The 17,009-nt window shown below is 37.4% G+C and overlaps 1 pseudogene across 1 annotated transcript; it reads right to left on the reverse strand.

The window, feature by feature from the left end:
* Positions 1–13,300: 13,300 nt before the first annotated feature.
* On the reverse strand, positions 13,301–14,547 carry LOC149123456 (grancalcin pseudogene; annotated as a pseudogene). Its single transcript, XR_016217130.1, has one exon. The product of XR_016217130.1 is annotated as a grancalcin pseudogene (transcript).
* Between the last annotated feature and the right edge of the window lie 2,462 nt (positions 14,548–17,009).

The raw sequence follows: 17,009 nt of genomic DNA on the forward strand, positions 1-17,009 counted from the left end.
GTTATGTGAGGGTTAGAGCCACTGATAAGGTTACATTTATGGTTTACATAAGGATTAGAATTAAGACTGGACATACAGTTAAGCTTAGGGAAAGGGCTATGATCAAGTTTATGGTTTAGCACGTTGTAAGGGTTCAAACTAATGCTAGGGCTAGGATTAGATTTCTGTTTAGGGTTATGACTATGAAGACGATTTGGTGTGTGTTTATATTTAGTGTTACATTTAGGGCTTGAGGTATTATTAATACTTACATTAGCCAGAACTTGTTTTAAGTTTATAGTAAGAGTTAGGATTAGGAATAATGTAGTGGCTAACATTTGTTAGGGTAAGATCTAGGACCTGATGCAGGGTTAGGGTTACAGTTAGGGTTAGGACTAGAATGAGACCTAGATATAATGCTCTGGTGAGTTTTAATGCTAGAGGCAGGTTTATGATTATGGTTAGAATTAGAGTAAAGAGCGAGGCTATAGCTGTAACTGGAGTTAGGTTTGGGGTTAGTGTTAGGACTATGGTTAGGGTTAGGACTTAGATTAGGGCTACAGCTAATACTAGTGTTGTCATTATCATTAAAACTGGGATAATTTTTCGAATACAGTTTAACCTAAGGCTAATTTAGGACTTATCATTTAGAGCTAGCATTAGGAATAGTGCCAGGTTTTAGTTTATATTTAGAGCTAGTGTTCCGGTTAGGTTTACATTTAAGGCTAGGATTAAGTATCCATTTAGAGATAGATGTAGGTAAGGTTAGAGGCACTGTCAGAATTAGAGTTAGGTTTAAGTTAGGTATATGGATAGGGTTATAGTTGGATTTGAGTTAGAAGTAGGATTAGACATAGATTAGATTAGAGGTAGGGCTGGGCTTAGCATTAGGGTTATGAATATGGTTAAGTGTATGAAGAGGGTTCACAGGAGAGTTAGAGCACCTTTTATTTTTATGCTTATGTTGGCATCAGTGTTATGCTTAGGACTAGAACTGTGGTCACATTTATGGATAAGGCTATATTTAGGTTTTGGCTTCGGTTTAGGATTCAGGACAGGTTTGAGGTTAGAACAAGTTCTAGGATTAGGATTAGATGTGTAGTGAATGTCACAACTATGCTTAGAGCTGCAGCTAGGTTATGTTTATGGTAGGACATAGGGTCACGTTAATGTTTAGTGGTAACATTAGGATCTGAGTTTGTGTTAAATTTTTAATAAGACTTAAATTAGCAATAATGTGAGTCCTAGGACTAAAGTTAAATATCAGGTTACGTCTTGGGTCTTATCTATTTATGGTTAGAGTTATGTTAGGGATAGAATTTGCCCAATGGTTGGTATTTCAGTGTTGTTTAAGACTATGGATAGGTTTATGGTTATGTTTAGAAGTGGGCTTATATGGTGGGGGGCCTGGTTAGAGATGGTTTTAGCGTTAGTGTTGTGGCTGTGTCTATAATTGGGGCTAGTCTTAGGGCTAGAGTGAAGTTTAAGGGCTAGGATTTGAATGAGGTATAGAGTACATATTATGATTATGGTTAGGCTAGAGCTCTATTCTGCTTTGGGGTTAGGATTATAGTTAGAGCTTGAGTTTGGCTAGGTTTATTGGTGGTGTCAGGAATAGTGCTATGTTTACATTTAGGGATATGATCAGAGTTAGATCTTGCTGTAGGGGTAGGGTTAGACCTGTAATTGCTCAGGTTAGGGATTAGTGCTATATTTGTTTCTACGGTTTAGTTAGTGATATGGTTAAGTTCATAGCTATGGTTAGGGTAAGGTTTAGGGCTAGAAGTAGGGTTAGGGCTAGGTTTAAGGTTATGGTTAGCATTAGGGTTAAAGTTAGTGCTAGAGTTAAGATATTAAATGGTAAGGGATAGCACTAGGATAATAGATAAGGTTAACACTATCATCCAGGCTAGGAGTAGATCTAGGGTTACATTTAGAATTTGCATTAATAATAAAGATAGTGTTACCATTAGGTTTGGGTTTAAGGGAAGGTCTAACATTGTGCATAGGGCTAATGTTAATGTTAGAATTAATGCTACATATTGGTTAGGATTATGACTTGCACTATGATTACTTTCATTTTCAGCTTAGAGTTAGTACAGGTTTTTGGCTTAGAATTAGGTTTACAGTTTAGTGTTAGAGTTAATGGCTGGATTTTGTCAGAACCTTGGCAGATTTAGGGTGACAATTATAGTTATGGTTAGGTCTAATATAAGGGTTAGTTTTTGGATTAGGAGTAGGACGAAGACTACTACTATGGTTTTATTTATGGATAGGATTATTGTTATGGGTAGGACGAGGGTTAACCTGGGCTAAGGGTAGAGCTTGGGTTAGGTTGAGCAAGAAGGCTAGGGCTAGAAATAGGTTTTGGGCTACAGCTAGGGATATGACTGTGCTTAGGGATGGGGTAAAACAATTGGTAAGGTTATTAATAGGTTTTGCGTACGGGTCATATTTAGAGCTTGATTTAACTAGGCTAAGCTTAAAATTAGAACAACTAAGGTGAAAATGATGTCTAGAGTTAAGGATAGGGCTTGGATTAGTAAGTACTAGGATTAGTGGTAAAGAAAGGTTCAGCTTGAGGTTTGTGATAAGAAACAGAGTTAGTGTTAAGATTAAAGTTAATTAGAACTAAGACTATGGTTAGAACTATGGTTAGTTTTAGAGTGAAGGTTAGGAATGGATGTAAGTATAGGTTTCAGGCTAGAGTTAGGATTGTTATTAGGCATTTTATTATGACTAGCATTAAATTTATGGTTAGGATTAGTTAGAGGGGTAGGTTCAGAGCTCTGTTAGGTTTAGTGTTAGGTTTATGGTTTTTAACGTTCAGCTTGTGTTAAGATTAGGTTGCTGCCTAAGATGAAATTTAGGGCTAGACTCATGTCTAGAGCTACAATTTAATATAGGACCTGGGCTATGGTAGGTTTAGTGTTAAGATTAGGGGTAGTACTAGCTTTAGATTAGGCTTATGATTAGTGTCATGATTAGGGTTAGAGTTATGTTTAGGATTAGAATCAGTGTTTTTTAAAAGCTTTTATTTAATGAATATAATTTTCATAGGTACAATTAGAGAATATAGTGGTTTTTCCCCCCACACCCAGTCCTTCTCTCCTCAATTCCTGTCCCACTTTGTACTCCCTCTCCCATCCCACTCTTCTTTAAGATTCATTTTTAATTAAATTAATATACAGAAGACCAACTCTATACTAAGTAAAGATTTCAACGGTTTGCACACATACCAAAACAAAATGCAAAAAGCACTGTTTGTAAACAAGTTTTGCAGTTAATTCTCATTGAACAACTCATTAAGGTCAGAGGTACTACATGGGAAGTAATTGCACAGTGATTTCTGTTGTTAATTTAATAATTAACACTCTTATTTATTACCTTAGTGATCACCCAAGGCTCTTGCCATGAGCTGCCAAGGCTATGGAAGCTTTTTTGTGACCACTAACTCTGTCAGTATTTAGACAAGGCCATAAGCAAATTGGAAGCTCTCTTCTTCCTTTAGAGAAAAGTGCATCCTTCTTTGATGGCCTCTTCTTTCCACTGGGGTCTCATTCACAGAGATCCTTCATGAAGGATATTTTTGCTACACTGTCTTGGCTTTCCATGTCTGCAGTGCTCTCATGGGCTTTTTATCCATATCTGAATGCCTTAAGGGTTGATCCTGAGGTCAGAGTGTGACTTAAAGCGATTGCCACTCTATGAGTCTGCTGTGTGGACTGCTTCCTATTTTGGACATTCCCTCCTTTTTAATTCTGTCTATTGTTATTACCAGGTACATGATGCTATTTATATGGTCTCTTTCGTACTTAATCCTATCTATATATTCACTGTAACACTAATATGTTCACTTTAACAATCAAGATGGCATTGGCTTAGAATTAGTGTTGACATTAAGGGCTGGGTAGGGTTAGATTTAGAGTTAAATTTGGTTAGTTAAGTTATATTGTGGCTTGGATTAGTTTGAGTGCTAGCTCTATAGCTGCATTTATGGTTATGGTTGGCTTAAAATTAGGGATTGTATTAAGTAGACGGCATAGACTAAAATCAGTGGTGGAGCAAGCCTTAGATTTAGGGATTTCGTCTCGGGCTTTGTTTATGTTCTGTTAGTGTGAGGATAGGTCTAGGTTTAGAGTTAGTGTTAAAGCCATGTTTAGCATTAGAGCCATGACTCAGGCTAGAGTTAGAACTTGGATTAGGGTTGTTTCTAATTATGTTTAGAACTATTGAAAGTGCCAAGTCTTTTGTTAAGTTTAGAGCTAGAGGATGGTTATGGTTATGCTCAGGAGAAAGGGTAGCATGAGTGGTAGGGCAAGAATAAACATTAGAAAATTCTTACCTGTGTTTGTTAGTCTTTGTGTTAGATCCTGGGCTCATATAAAGTGTAGGTTTAGGGTTATAATTTAGTGTAGTATTGGGGCCTAGGCTAAGTTTCAAGTTACGTTATATTTAGGGATAAGATTGGCTTAGATTTAGGATTACTGTTATAGTTAGGGTTAGAGATTAGATTACTGTTAGGTAAGGGGTTAGTGTTAGGTTTATGAGTAAGGCTTTGCCTATGGTTATGGTCGGGGTTACATTAGGGCTAGGTCTGCAACTTTTGTTAGATGTAGGGCTAAGACTGTGGTTATGGCTGAGGTTAGGCTGATGTTGAGTGGGACTATGGACAGAGTTGAAGCTAGGGATATCACCAGGTTTTGTACTTGCACTATGGATAACACTGTCTTTGAGACCTGAATTAGGGATAAGGGTAGGATTAGCGTTAGGATTTGGGAATAAAATAGCCTTTAAGGTTAAAATTGGTTTAAAAGTGACAGTTATGATTAGAAAATGAAATGCTGTCAGTGGCAACAATTTGATATTCTATCTCCATTACTTCTGATACTTCGGGCACAGCCACTATTTCAAGTAAAATTTAATCTTCTTTATGTTGGAAGCATTGAAGCTGCATTGATTTTTAAGGGCATTGAAGTCATGGCAGACAAAGAGATTAACTATCTGAGGAAAATCTGTGCTGTCAGCCTGGATTTATTTGAGTCTGAACCCCCTTTCTTGTCTGAACTTCAAGTTTAGCAGCTCTTTTAAGTGTTGCTAATGTACATTGTTTTCTCATGCTTGAAATAAAAATGTTTGCTATGCAAATTATAAATAAAAGCGAGGAATTCATATTTTAAGGAAATCTAATGTATACATGTAGTAAACTGGGTTAACTTGGGGCAACGCACAATTTTCTAGTACCATATTTTATGTGTTCTAACATTTCTGATTATATTGAATTATTGCATGTAAAGCAATAAATGAATCTACAGAGTACAGTCAGTGAAGCAGACAAGCTGTAACTGAGAGTCTCAAGTATTCCATGTGATAATATCAGGCACAGTGCTTTGATCAAATATAATTCATCTCTATAATGATCTGAGCATTGCAAATGCATTGCTTATTAAGGACTGTATATTGAAAGCTGGGAATTCTTATCTTCCCAGGAAAAGCAACATTGTAAGCCAGTCCTAGTGTGTACCACAATTGTATTCTGTGCATCATCTTCAGTCATATCATACCTTTCAGATATTATATATGTATAGTGTAATTCCAGTCTTCAGTTTATGGAAAATTAAAATTTTGCAAATGAATATAAATAAAGGAAATATAATCAATTATCAGAATAACAATAAAGAAAAGATACTGTGTGGAGAGTCATAGTTTTGAAATTCAAAATTACATTTAATTTTACATTTCCCATATCTCCAAATAAAGGGGTAAAAAATGTCACTTTTATATGGAATAGACTTTACTAGTCTAAGAGGTTCTGAGAAATTGTGAACAGGAAAGTTGCCAGGAAAACCTAAAGATTTTAGAGAAAGTTGATTGTGTCACAAGAAAAAGGTCACCAAAGTGATTAACATTTCAATATTAAGATTGGCCTATATCAGGATACTGATAATGTATAAAGGTGATATTAGCAAATTAAGATAAAAGGAAATGCACATTATGATATATATATTATACTATTATACTACAAGTGGTTTCAGCATCATAATATAGGAGTCAGAATAGTTTCCAGCAAATATAAAAATTCATTCAACAATTTTCCAATATAATTATATAACATTGGAAAAATATTATGAAGATACAAAAGCAAAGGTCTTGACAATAGGTCTTGACAAAGGTCTTGACCATTTTATTACAACGACATTTTTTATTAACAGTTACACTTTTGAACTTCATAATGAAAAGTTAATTTAGTCCCTTAGAACTAAAGAATGCTAAAGAAATATCATCTGAGAAGGGAGAATGAGTACACTAGTGTCGCTCCCCCTCTTCGCGGAGGAACGACACAGGACCCTGCGCTGTTCTTTTGTCTGCTCAGCCCTCCCCGGGTTTGCTGCTAGTTCTTCCCGGGTTGGCTACCGACCCTTCCACCTCCGTGGAAGGGCGGTTCGCCCTGCCACTTTCCCCACTTCCACGGGGGAGCGGCACACTGCCAGCCGGCTCTCTCGGGGGCTGCACAGGTGTTCCTTCAGATAGATGTTCCTGGTGCATGTTGTCTCTCTCCTCCTTTATAGTCCTCTTCCGCCAATCCCAACTCTGCTACCCACACGCCGAGTACGCTGCTCTCCTCCAATCAGGAGCAGGATCTGCTGTTTATTGGTTGAACTGGAGGCAGCTATGTAGAAGTTGTTACTCCCTTCTCAGCTCCATATTGTGGGAGAGCAGATGCATAGAATAAGTCTTAATTCTAGTAACAGTCTAGTCTGAGTTGCTCCCCACACACTAGCATAACACAGTTCTGAAAAAATGTATGTGAACATTATCAACAGAACTTAGGGAATTTGCTGTGATTTGATGATGTTACAATACAAAAGCAAGATGTTTTGAAGTTCACAGTGATATGATAGGCTTAATGTAGGTACAATTGATAGTCCCATGTAATAGAAATTCATTCGAACAAAACAGCAAAAATAATATGCATAGGTTACCATGTAAATTATATGCTCATTACTGGAAGTATCACAGAGTAATACTTTAAATAGCAAAAATATAGTAGCAGGAATATGTGAGATAATTCAGTGAAAGCGTAACAATTAGTTAAATGTGAGGAAAGATTGAATACACAAGAAAATCAAAGAATGTTTATGCCATTTACTAATTTTTTTTTTGACAGGCAGAGTGGACAGTGAGAGAGAGAGACAGAGAGAAAGGTCTTCCTTTTGCCGTTGGTTCACCCTCCAATGGCTGCCACGGCCGGTGCACTGCGACCGGCGCATCACGCTAATCTGAAGCCAGGAGCCAGGTGCTTCTCCTGGTCTCCCATGGGGTGCAGGGCCCAAGCACTTGGGCCATCCTCCACTGCACTCCTGGGCCACAGCAGAGAGCTGGCCTGGAAGAGGGGCAACTGGGACAGAATCCGGTGCCCTGACTGGGACTAGAACCTGGTGTGCTGGCGCCGCAAGGCGGAGGATTAGCCTAGTGAGCCGTGGCGCCGGCCGCCATTTACTATTAAAATTACACATGGAAGATTTCAGCCTCTAAATCTACACTTTTTTTTTGACAGGCAGAGTGGACAGTGATAAAGAGAGAGACAGAGAGAAAGCTCTTCCTTTGCCGTTGTTCACCCTCCAATGGCCGCCTTGGCTGGTGCGCTGCGGCCTGCGTACCTCGCTGATCCGATGGCAGGAGCCAGGTACTTATCCTGGTCTCCCATGGGGTGCAGGGCCCAAGCACTTGGGCCATCCTCCACTGCACTCCCAGGCCACAGCAGAGAGCTGGCCTGGAAGAGGGTCAACCCGGACAGAATCCGGCGCCCCGACCAGGACTAGAACCCGGTGTGCCGGCGCTGCAAGGCGGAGGATTAGCCTAGTGAGCTGAGGTGCTGGCCTAAATCCACACTTTGTAAAATATCAACTATCAAAGAGTTATTTACAGTCTTACTGACCACCAGGAAAGTTAAAACTTATATTACCTCAAAAGATAGAATTATTGTACTAGCCAAAGACAGTTCTCATTAGAGGTAGACAAGAAATTGGCCAAGAAAACCTAGCAAAAAGTTTTTGCTTTTGATGATCCCAACATGAAAAGGCAAAGCAAGATGAACAAAGTTTCAAAGTGCTAAGGTTGGCTTCTTCTAGGTCAATCATGATATATACTGTTGGTAGTAGTAGGACTGCAGTACTAGCATTTCATATGGACACTGGTTTGTGTCTTGGCTGCTCCACTTCACATTCAATTTCCTGATAATGTGCCTGGGAAAGCAGCAGAGAACATGGTCCAAGTTCTCAGGCTCCTGACCCCAAGTGAGAGACGTGGAAGAAGGTCCTGAATCATGACTGTAGACGGTCCCAATCCAGGCCTTTCCAGCTATTTGGGGAGTGAGCCAGTGGATGAAAGATCTTTCTCTCTGTATCTTCCTCTCTCTCTCTAACCTTGCCTTCCAATAAATAAATAAATATTAAAAAGAGAATTAGCACTGAGCAATAATATTCAAATAACCACATAGTGAAAATTACATATTAATTATTTGATGAACAAGAGTCCATTGTGGGTTGTAATAAAATTGGAAAAACCACAAAAATTAATGAAGATAAATCAATCAAGGAAAAGGCAAACCATTTAAACAAATGATGAAATACACAGGTAGTAATATTAAATTCAAAGATAAGCTGCTGGCACTGTGGTGCAATGGGTTAAAGCCCTGGCCTGTAGTGCTGGCATCCCATATACGTGCTGATTTGAATCCCAGCTGCTCCATTTCTGATCCAGCTCCCTGCTAATGCACTCAGGAAAGCAGTAGAGGATGGCCGAAGTCCTTGGACCCCTGCACTCATGTGGGAGGCCTAGAGGAGGCTCCTGGCTCCTCCCCTCAGATAGGCTCAGTTTGTCCATGCAGCCAATTTGGGAGTAAGCCAGTGGATGGAAGACCTCTATCTGTGCCTCTACCTCTCTGTAACTCTGTCTTTTAAATAAATAAAAATAAAAATCTAAAAAAAAAATCAAATATAAAATATACAAAAGAGGTACACTATTTAAAATATAAATTATATTGCATTTGCCATAAATAGACCTCAGTTAGTAGGAATAATAATGTGACCATAGATATAGAAAAGTGGACTTGCTGAAAAATAATTCATCACAATTAGCTAGAAATTGAGAGAAGAATACATGGAAATATATAAAAAGCCATGACAGCAACCAGAGAAATTTTCAAGTGAAGTTTCTGGCATCTAGATAAACTCTTTAAAATTTAATAATGGAAGTAAATTTACTGTTTCATAGAAATCAGGAATATACAAGACATATATAAACTTTAAAAGGAAAATAATAACATTAGACTGTGATGGTTCTGAGAAATATTTGCATGAAAGTGTACAAGAGAAATTTAAGTTCAGTGATCTCAAAATTAAAATATGACAAAGATGCACTAGGTAGGAGGTAGCAAAGGCTAACAGTAGAATAGTCATGATGTACAATCTATTGGAAATAAATTCAAAAACAAACCTAAAAGTACAAAAGGATTGCACTTGTTAATGTAAATTCTATATTGTTTACAGCAAGTAAAACTCAGTTCATTGATGGGTGCAATAAGAAGTGAGACGTAGCTATAATGACTATTTGGTGAAAAACTCTGAATTACCTTTACATCAAAATAGAAAACAGGAAAAATACAAATGAATGAACACAAAATAAAATTATGTTGAATACCCAATAAATTTTAAATGAAGATATTTATAATTAGAGCTACATTATCAGCTTCAAAACAATAAGATAATTTATGTAATATTAAAAAACTATCTGTGAAGTTGTCAAGAAGGTTCTGAGAAATTGCTAGTAAACTGTCAAGAGAAGACAGAGATTTTCATTGAGTTGATATAATAATTAAAAAGATTACCAGGGTTAATATGGTTATGATTGGTTTTCATTAGGACACTGATGATTTCTACAGGTGATAGTAGTAAACTAAAACAAAAATAAAATAAAAAAGATATACCTATTATAACATAAGTCATATACTATTTACTGGAAGTAGCACTCAGAAATAATGTAGGTGCAATAGTAGGGTAGTGGCAGAAAACAGGAATTTTATGAACAATACTCAATTACAATTAAATAATTAGATAGTTACAAAAAGGAAAAGGAAACATCAGGCCAATTATCAGGATAATATTAAAGAAAACATATGCACATCAAGAACTACAACTATTAATTTCACAATTTATAAGTTATACTTGCCCAGACAAGAAGCTGAAGAGGACCAAGCTGCTGTCACATTAGGTGCTGCGGGAGCACCAGTCTCACTCCTTGATTTCTGAGGGCTTCACAGTTAAAACCGTGGTGAAGAACTCAGTTGTAAGGGATCTTCCTGAATTACAGGTGCTTGCTCTAAGGTAGGGGACTCGAGATATAGAGATTTGCCACCCTAGAATGAATTCTGACCCAATTTCCTGAATCATCTTCACCAAAAATCACAATTATTTATGTGCAACAGTGTGTTCCAAAACTAGTCCCACTCAGCAAAAGACCTTATAGAAGACAAGTTCTTAGCTTCAATGAACTTGAAAAATGTAACATGAGCTGATAGACAACTGAGAATGTAAACTCCTTAAATCATCTGCAAAAAGAAATTTCATCTATTTATCCTTGGAAATTTTAGAGTATCCTAGCATTTACTGTAACAACATTCTTACAAAATGGTAACATCCTGTGAGAGTACTGAAAGGCAACTCAATATGAAACTTGTCTCCTGATAGGCCTTTTATAAATCTTTTAAAAAATCCAAGCTTTATTTAGGTATTCCTGCCTTTTAACCAATTCATATTTCCTTTCTATTGTTTGGGATAATAAAAATAATTCTCAATACTTAAAAAAAAATATTTACAATGCACACCTGGCTTAGGTGTCGGTGTAACAGGTGTAACAAAGCCTTACCATTTTTTACATAGTTCTACATTCGGTATGCAAAAACAGATTTGCCGAGTAAACACTTGAGTGGGAAGAAGGCATGAAGTAACAAGCACAGCTTTCAAATCCATGTAATCTGTGTATCCCTTGGAGGATATGATGCATTATATGCTGACGCCTTTGTGAAATGAAGGGTGTTGTTTTCCAGTGTCACATTATTTGTTTTACTTATGTGTTGCAAACGTAATACTTGTTGCTAAGTTATGAAACGCTATGGTAAACCTTTAGACCAACTGACTTGCAGCTACACAAATGGATATTCTCATTTTTGAAATGTATGTCAGTTGAGATTAGTTAACACTATTGGAAATAGACTAAAATTCATTCTTGATGTAACTGCATTCCTTTTTCATGAAATTGCACATGGATAGGTTCTCATGACAGTCAAGATTACTCACCTTTTAGCAGTGTAGAACACCTTATTCAAGTTCAAAATCCATTTTTCTTTTACATAGTATTTATAATTATAATTTTGCAGATTTTTGAATGTTATATTTTAACTTCAAAATTGTGTAAGAAAATTGATGATTTTTTCCAAACATACGTTCATGCTTTCCTAAATCATGTTTTTTTTTTAAAGGTCAATTATTTAATTTTTTAACTTTATAAAACAGTTAACATTACATTGAAACAGAAATCTGGTTTAAGATAACAAATTTAAATATTGACATTTCATTAAAATATGTCATTTCCAAAAAGAAAACAAATCTAGAGAAGATGCCATTTTGTTATCTATGTCTTCACTAATGAAATAGACTGCAAAGAGAAAAGCAATGTTTCAGTTTGTTTTCACAGAAATAAAACATATTAAAATATATATTGCAAAAAATAAAAAGGAAAAACAATGCCTTTGTTGTTACAATTCGCTATACAGTAAGATAAACTTTCAGAAACTATAATTTTCTTCTTCAAGGCAAATACACATAAGGTTCTGTTGTCTTATTAAGTCACCAAAGAACAAAGCCTATTATAAAGATGGCATAAAATCTCTGTGAGTGAGATCCCAGTGGAAAGAACAGGTCTTCAAAGAGGGAGGTGCCTTTCTCTGAAGGGAGGAGAGAACCTCCACTTTGACTATGACCTTGTCTAAACAAGATAAGAGTCGGAGAACTCAAGGGGCTTCCATAGCCTTGGAAACTCATGACTGGTGCATAGGGAGATTATTGATGCCATAAACAGGAGTGTCAATTTGTAAAGTCAACAACAGGAGTCACTGTGCACTTACTCCTCATGTAGGATCTCTGTCCTTAATGTGCTGTACACTGAGGCTTAATGCTATAACGAGTACTCAAACAGTATATTTCACTTTGTGTTTCTATGGGGGTGCAAACGATTGAAATCTTTACTTAATGTACACTAAACTGATCTTCTGTAAAAAAAAAAAAAAAAAAAAAGAAATTATCAATTCCCAACTTGACTCTCACTGGGATTAAACATGACAATAGGTCTGATCTGATTTCATCATCATTTAAAAAAAAATCATCTATTATTTTTCACTTTATGTTTCTGTGTGGGAACAAACTGTTGAAATCCTTACTTAAGGTATACTAAGCTGATCTTCTGTATATTAAGATAATCGAAAATGAATCTTGATGTGAATGGAAGGGGAGAGGGAGTGGGAAAGGGGAGGGTTGTGGGTGGGAGGGACGGTATGGGGGGGAAAGCCATTGTAACCCATGAGTCGTACTTTGGAAATTTATATTCATTAAATAAAAGATAAAAAAAAAAAAATCCAGGCATTACTTTCTAGCTGACCCTCAAACACCAAGGACTACAAACAAAATTTAAAAGTATAATCTGTTACCTTCATATAAGTATAAATTAGTCTTATCTAAGCTTTCATTATTTGGCAGTGTTTATAACATATCTTTTAAGTATATTTTTCTAGGTCTTTTGGTTAAAATTAAGACTAAGAAATATTTTATTAGCAAATACCAATATTTTATAACACTATGCAGATTATCAAAGTGTTACATTTCCAAAAGTAATAATATCCCAAATTTAAAACAATTCTTTTTTTTTTAATTTATTTTTTACAGGCAGAGTGGACAGTGAGAGAGAGACAGAGAGAAAGGTCTTCCTTTTCCATTGGTTCACCCTCCAATGGCCACCGCGGCCAACGCGCTGCAGCCTGCGCACCACGCCGATCCAAAGCCAGGAGCCAGGTGCTTCTCCTGGTCTCCAATGTGGGTGCAGGGCCCAAGCACTTGGGCCATCCTCCACTGCACTCCCGGGTCACAGGAGAGAGCTGGATTGGAAGAGGAGCAACCAGGACAGAATCTGGCGCCCCAACTGGGACTAGACCCAGTGTGCTGGCGCCGCAGGTGAAGGATTAGCCTATTGAGCCACAGTGCCAGCCTGTTCTTTATTTTTTTGACAGGTAGAGTTATAGACAGTGAGAGAGAGAGAGAGAGACAAAGAGAAAGGTCTTTCTTCCATTGGTTCATCCCCCAAATGGCCACTAAGGCCGGAACTGCGCAGATGTGAAGCCAGGAGCCAGGTGCTTCCTCCTGGTCTCCCATGCCGGGGCAGGGCCCAAGCACTTGGCCCATCCTCCACTGCCTTCCAGGACCACTGCAGAGAGCTGGACTGGAAGAGGAGCAGCCGGGACTAGAACCGGCACCCATAAGGGATGCCGGCACCGTAGGCAGAGTTAGATTAACCAAGTGAGCCAAGTCAGCCCTCCCCCCCAATTCTTTATTACTTTGCACCATATGCTAAAGTAAAAATACATAGTAAAGGAAGACATTTAATAATAGGAACCCCAAAAACCCTAAAAGTTTCATTTAAAGTAGTCCAGTTCATTTCTTCAAAGCAAAAGAAGTCAGCATTTCTTTGACTTTCAAATTTTAGATATTCAGATTGCCATAGTGCCCTGCAAAAAATCATCATACACGAAATTCACAAATCCTTGTTGCAAGTGGTCTCTTCTCCTAAAGAAATCTGTCAAGGCATGAAGCTTCACACAACAAGCAACATAATCATCAAAGAAAATTCTGCCATTCTTACTGTAGCGTCTAACAATAGTATTTAACGTCTGAGGACTCAACCTATAACCCATAATAGCAATGGATTGACTCAACTCGTGATGCTCTACTGTGCCACTTCGGTCTCGATCAATAGTTATGAAGTTTTCCTTCCATGCAGTAAGAGCTGCCCAAAGCTCCTTGAATTCATTAAATCCCATTTTTCCTGTATAATCTCTATCCAACATGGCAATCATAATTCTGCATGTTTCCAAACTGAAGGGAGAATAAGTTCCACTAATTCCAGACTCTGTCAAACATCTCTGAAGTTCTTCAGCATCCACTTCACCATCCTGTCCAGCAACAGCTGTGAAGTAACTCCACATGGGGTCCCCAGCTGAAGAGTAACTGTCTGAATAAGGCAGGGGTCCGGGGTACCCACCAAGGAACACGTTTGGACCTGCCCCTGGCATTGGCTGCATCCCTGGCATCTGACTACTAAAATTTCCAAACCCTCCTTCGTATCCTGGGTAGGCCATGACGAGCCGAGCAACCTTCAGCCCTCCTGTCTGCATCCGCCCTCCTGAAAGAAAGGTACAGGTGCAGATACAGGTGCAGGCGCAGGTGACTCAGAGCAGCACCGGCCGCCTAAATCATGTTAATTCAATAACATAGCCTTACATCTAAAGTCATAGTTCTGAAGAATTAATATTTTAGTATTTCCAGACATGATAAATATGTCTACAAGATTAACAAAAGAATATGAAGAAGTTTTCCATATAGTTAATTAATTTAACGTTGTTATCTTCTTCCTTTTTCATATCATAAAGGTAAAATCTCTTAATGGTAATACATATCTCTCATTGGGTAAGTACTTTTTTACTTCATTTATCATAAATCATAAAATTTGAATGTAAATATTATTTACATTTATTCAATAACCATTTTAAGCACCCACTCTTTACTAAGCACGTGTGGGGATTTGGGATCAGCAAAGCACAGTCCTCATCCTTCATACTTCAAGGAAAAACATCAAAACCAAAAATAAAGTCTTCATGAGAGAAATACAACACCACTGTACAAAGTGACTTCAATGTGACACGAAGTGAACGTTTTCTTTTCCTATCTGGTATTTACATTTCACCATTTTAGTCTTCAGCCATGTAGATTTTTCAACATTACAAAGGAGAATATTCCTGCTCTTTCTGAAGGCCTTTTTCTGTTCAGAATGTGTATGCTGATTTGCTACTTGCCTTATAATCTCATGTTTCAAAAGCCACCATTTTTACAGGGAAACTTGAATTCTGCAAAGTAAAGCTAATTAATTAGATACTTCACCATCCCGGTGGTTTCCTACACAAGATAAGTGGAACTAAACACACTCCCAATGTTTTTCTTGAAGGTGCTAATAGTGGTAAAATATGCAAGCTAGATCTAAAATAGATTTGGTCAAATGGGCTATGCACACATAAATCTTCACTTAAAGCGATAATTTGTATATCAGAGTTCAAAAATACTCACCAAATGATAAAGGTTAATGGCAAGTTTTTAAAATCCTGATGTCAATAGTTTTTAATAGTGATTATTTTGCTTCTAAGAAATTTTCATTGCAATCTATATGAAAACAAGCAATCCCAAAAGCTCTGCAATCAGAGAATAACATCCAAATTAATGTTATTAAAGCATTAAAGACTGACAGGGAAAATACAGAATTTGAATATTTCATGGTTGATTTTCCTTTTTAAAAAAGATTTTATTTATTTAGAGATAAAGTTACAGACAGTGAGAGGGAAAGACAGAGAAAGGTCTTCCATTCACTGATTATCTCCCCAGATGGTCATAATGGCTGGAGCTGGATCCATCCAAAGCCAAGAACCAAGATCTTCTTCCAGGTCTCCCACATGGGAGTAGGGGCCCAAGCACTTGTGCCATCTTCTACTGATTTCCCAAGCCATAACAGAGAGCTGGATGGAAGAGGAGCAGCCAGAACTTGAACTGGCACCAATATAAGATGCCAGTACCACAGGTGGAGGATTAACTTACGTACCACAGTGCCAGACCCTGATTTTCCTTTTAATGGCCTGTGACCAGAAACCAGTAACCTGTAATGTGTTGTGTTCATCTCAGAGGATAGTGGATGCTTTCTGTGCTAATCTACCCTATCATAAACAAACTCGGATTTAGATGTGATAGTAGAGAAGTTCACATTAAACTTTATAAAACACAAATCTTTCTCTATAGATGAACTATGCTCATGGTTGAGGGAAATGGGAGAAATAATTTTCTCTTATTACTTTAGATACAGTTTTATATTTATCATACTTCATGTGATACACAGTGATAATGATCCATATTTGTAATTTATAAAGTAAGATATTGAATTAGCTGCTTTAGCAGAGACCAAATAACAATAGCTTTAAAGAGATGAAAATCGTCTCTGTCTCTTATCAGAGTTCAAGTTTGTCGGTAATCTAAGGAAGTTGCTGTTTTCCCTGTTCCCTGTGAGAGCAGGAGCCCTGTGTGCTATGACTGGAAATTCTGCGACTGCATGACAGGGCATGGTGTGTAGCTGGATCCCTGAGCAATCACTGTGTCTGGATTAAGAAAATCAGAGTTCCCTGTGTGCCTGGGGTAGGTCATTGCAGAGGTATCTGTGCTCACACTGAGGACCGCACAGATCCATTTTGTGGTACATATGCCTGTTTGATAGGGATGCGTAGTTACTGTTGGCTCATCCTGGGCATTGATCACCATGGAAGAGATGAGGTAGTGATCAGTCCTCATTTGGTAGACACTTTGGTTTCCTTTTCATTTCTTGAATATAATGAAGGTTTGCCTATTTAATTTTCTTTAGATATATATACACCCAGGAGTAGGACTGCTAGACCTTATGGTCTTTCTATTGGAGGTGTAGTAAGGATATAAAAGAGCACAAAGAAATTATAAGTTGTAAACATCAATTTCTAAGTCATAAAATGCGAATATATTGGATAATGTTTATATAGAGAGGTAATCCATAAAAACAAATACAACTGATAAAATACATTATTAGAAATACCAATTATATATATATAATATATATTCATATTCTACTAATTACTAAGT

This window comes from Oryctolagus cuniculus, chromosome 11 (assembly GCF_051225735.1).
Source record: "Oryctolagus cuniculus isolate XC-2025 breed Fujian yellow rabbit chromosome 11, ASM5122573v1, whole genome shotgun sequence".
In the NCBI taxonomy this organism is placed as follows: Eukaryota; Metazoa; Chordata; class Mammalia; order Lagomorpha; family Leporidae; genus Oryctolagus; species Oryctolagus cuniculus.